The sequence below is a fragment of the Penaeus monodon genome, chromosome 40, assembly GCF_015228065.2.
Source record: "Penaeus monodon isolate SGIC_2016 chromosome 40, NSTDA_Pmon_1, whole genome shotgun sequence".
Classification (NCBI taxonomy): Eukaryota; Metazoa; Arthropoda; class Malacostraca; order Decapoda; family Penaeidae; genus Penaeus; species Penaeus monodon.
In genome coordinates, this window is record NC_051425.1 from 22,657,699 (window position 1) to 22,662,133 (window position 4,435).

Here is a 4,435-nt window from a genome sequence, read left to right on the forward strand (position 1 = left end):
AATAACAATAATGGTAATGATGATGATGATGATGATGATAATGATGATAACGATGATGATAATATTAATATTAATAATAACAACAACAATAATATTGACAATGATAGTAATAATAATAATTATTATTGTTATTATTATTTTATTATTGTTATTATTATTATTATCATTATTATTAATGATAATAGTAACAATAATAATTTCATGTTAACGATAATGACTGTAAAACTAACATCTATGGCATGAAGAAGGACAACAGAATATGACAGCAATGGTAAACACAATAACAATAATATTGACAATGATAGTAATAATAATAATTATTATTGTTATTATTATTTTTATTATTGTTATTATTATTATTATCATTATTATTAATGATAATAGTAACAATAATAATTTCATGTTAACGATAATGACGTAAAACTAACATCTATGGCATGAAGAAGGACAACAGAATATGACAGCAATGGTAAACACGATAACAATAACAATAATCATAACATATAATCGTAATCAAACCATTGCGAGGATGCAGTAAAAACTACAGTATCCTCACAATGATGATAAGGATGATAATGAAAGAAGTAGTAGTAGTAGTAATAATAATATAGTAGTAGTAGTAGTAGTAATGATAATAATAATAATAATCATAATAATAATAATAATAGTAGTAGTAGTAGTGATAATAATAATATTAATAATGGTGGTGGTGATGACACCGGCAAAAAAGTTAATAGCAAAGATAATGACGATATGATTTAATTTTGAAATAGTTCAATTATAAGGCATCCAAAGGTATGAGAGAGAGAGAGAGAGAGAGAAAGGGAGAGAGAGAGAGAAAGATGGATTCGTGTATTTATGCATTTCTGTATACACACCATGAGTTTCAAGAAGTCCATAATCAATTCAATTGTAATTAACTAATAATGATGATGAATATGACAAAAACAACAGTAGTTATGGTAATGATACTAACAACAATGATGATAATAATAATGGTAAAAACAATAGCATACTAATTCACTGTTCCTACTACGGAATTATGAACAGATTGTAATATCAACGTTCTGAACGACACTTATGTAACGCAAATCTACCAGCTTTTTAAATATATGAACACACTTCCTGCGGCAATTTACGGAAAGTTATATTTGAACTCTTTGGAGGATAAAAGAGTAATAACAAGAGGGAAGATACTGCAACAGACTCTTACATTTATTCTATAACTTCTTACTTATGCAATATAACCGAGGGAACGGTACGAAAAAATAAGAGATGTCCATCAAATTTTTGTGCGACGAGGCTTTTTCGAATCCTCCGCACAATGATAGTTCGACCCCCTAGTGATAGAATCTTGGCTCACTCTTTCCATTTGTTTACTTACTTTATGAAATGAATGCAAGAGTTGGGCCATTCTTTATTCATCTCTCCACTTTCCTTATAATTTATGAGTTCTCTCGAATTTCTTATTTTGCCTTTTTGTCACCACTGAAATTACCAATTAGGAGATTCACTTAAAGTAACCACCAAATACACGTAAATTAAGTGAGGGGAGACATGTGTGGCGGAATCAAAATCCCCTTGTGAGGGAAGGATTTACTCGTGCAATGGTTTCACAAGTAAGGGGGGTTACAGGGGGCGAAACCCCCTGTTCAGTGAAACAAGCCGGATAACGGCTGTGATCGCGGCGGTTAGTACCCAACCGTCAGAGAGAGGGAGGGGGGAAGTGGACTCGAAAAATAATGATGATGGAGTATAGATAAGTGACTAGTAATGTTATCTATAGTACATTTTTAGCTTGATCAACTGTCAGCTGTGTCTTAGGTTATAGCGTGGATATTTAACCCAAAGATAACTGCCGCGGGTGTTCCGTTCGTGTTGCCGAGGATTTCTCTTGCTTTTAGTTTGGCTCTATCTTGCCGTGCATACGAGGTGAAGATGTGTTGTCCCTGGCGGGGGTTAGGGGGTTACAGGGGGCGAAGCCCCCTACTAAAAGGAATAAGTGAGGAAACCTTAAATGTGAAATGCGCACGTGACGGCTGTGATCGCGGTGTTGAGAAACATAGAAATGGTGATTTGTGGTTGAAATGAAGGTTGAAAACGTGCGAAACACAACGAAATCAACTAGAAAAATATGTTTTGTACAAAATGGCCATCCGTTCTTTTCCGAAAAATGACAAAAGGGACCAGGGGTAAGGGTTAGAGAACTGTCCCAAGTTTATATCTGATTTCTTATTCATTTGTGTGCATTTTCGCTTGTTTTCACTTTTCATATTCGTCCCCTTTTGATGTCTAGATTCTCCCCTCTACCAAAATTGAAGTATTTCTTTTTTTACGTGTTTTCTTATTCAAGTATGTGCAGTTTCGCTCGTTATTTTTCCATATTCATCCCCCTTTGATATCTAAATTTCCCCTCTTGTGTGCCCCCTTCTTCCAAGATTAAAGCAGGTGAGGAAAAACACAAAAACAGATGTAGCTGTCTTCATTGCATTTACTGTTATTATCATTTTCATTCATTATTTAAAATATTTTGACATCACCATCCACCTCCCCTTCTTCCTACCTATCTTTCCTCACCACCACCACAGGAAAGTCAGATGTATTATCGACTGGAGACTCATGAGTTTTATGTCGTGTGGTCTCAATGTCGTTACTATCTTTCGTGCTACGCCTTTATGTACACAGTTATAGGTGTTTCTCCGAGTTAAACTTACTAAAGTATTCTATTGGGCACCTCTAAATAAACTCCTTTCTCTTGCACTCAAAAAACAGTTTCATAGAATCCGTGAATTTGGGGTTAGGTTCCCCTCTTTTCCCAGTTTTTAAATTTAAAATAATAGAAGAAATTAATTGTTTCAAACATACCGTCCTTTACATCATTTCTGTATTTCCCTGGTGTTCACTTCCCTTTAGGCTGTTTCTTCTAGAAGTACTATATTAGAGCCTGACGCTGGCGATATTTTTTATCATAGTTATACAAAGGACGATACAGAGGTGGCCATGTCAGCCGATACGCGTTGCAAAAGTGAGACAAAATGTTTACTCAGTTTTCGTTCACCTTCTGTTTTCTTGGGAAAGAGCTTATACTTGAAATATAATCTGGGACATAGGGATACATAACAATCAAATGATAACACAAGTTCGATGGATTAAGGATTATAATGCCTCTTCAGCATGAACGTCTATAGTCATGTTTGGTTAATCTAAACCTTTAAGTAATTGCTGCCTGAGCTGTTGATGGTTGAAATTGTTAAAATTGTGCAGGGAATCAGATTTGTTTGAATATTCGCGCGAGCAGTGAGGACCTTTACCCAAATTTTCGTTTTCAATTATATTACCATCATTATTGATTTTAACATTGTTTTACCTACTTAATTATCATTAGTGCTATCAGTGAGGGTGACTGTTTTTATTGTCATTAGTATCATTATCATTGAAACTGTTATCATAATAAGAAGTACCAGTATAAGTAATATGTTACCATCACCACTATCATTATCATTAATATTGATATTTTCTCTTTTAATCGTTACTATTGATACAGTTTATCAGTTCTCTTATGTTTAATCACCATTATTGTTTTATTGATGTTGTTGTTATTTATATAATCATTATTTTTTGTTATGATTAACATTGTTGTTATTATTATTTGTTGTTGTTTTTGTTATCATAATTCTCTTTTTTATTAGTGTTATTATTATTATTATTATTATTATTATTATTATTATTATTATTATTATTATTATCAGCAGGCAGCAGCAGCAGCATGATCATTATTGTTATTCCTGTCATTATTAATAATATCATCCTTATAATTATCGTTATTATGATTGTTGTTCTGCAGTAGTTGTAGTAGCATTACTACTACTAACATCATCATCAGCAGCAGCATCAGAATCATCATTGTTATTATTATAACCACTGCTTCTATTACTAATAATGACATGGCTCTTAATCTGGGGAATGAGCCCCCCTCTGATTGTACTCAGGATATGTTTGTTATTCAGTCTTTCATGAAGAAAAATGCAAAAGTGTATCCTTTAATAACTTCAGTTTTCTATGGTCTTCTTTGACTTACCATTTTCTATTATTATTGAATCTCCCTTCCCTACCCCTCATAAATATTAATGGTGATAATTTTTATTATTATTTATTGTTATCGTTATTTTCTTATCAACTTTATTTGTGAGTCTGTTTACTAGCCTTGTTCATATTCTCAGTGATATTACTTCGTCATGGTCATTAATATTGTTACTGCCATTATTATTATTATTATTATTACTAATATTTTTGTTGTTGTTGGTGTTTTGTTATTATTGTTATTATTATTGTTGTTGTTGTTGTTGTTGTTGTTGTTGTTGTCGTTACTATTATCATCATTATTATTATTAATAATATTATAATTTTAATATTATCATTATTATTATTATTATTA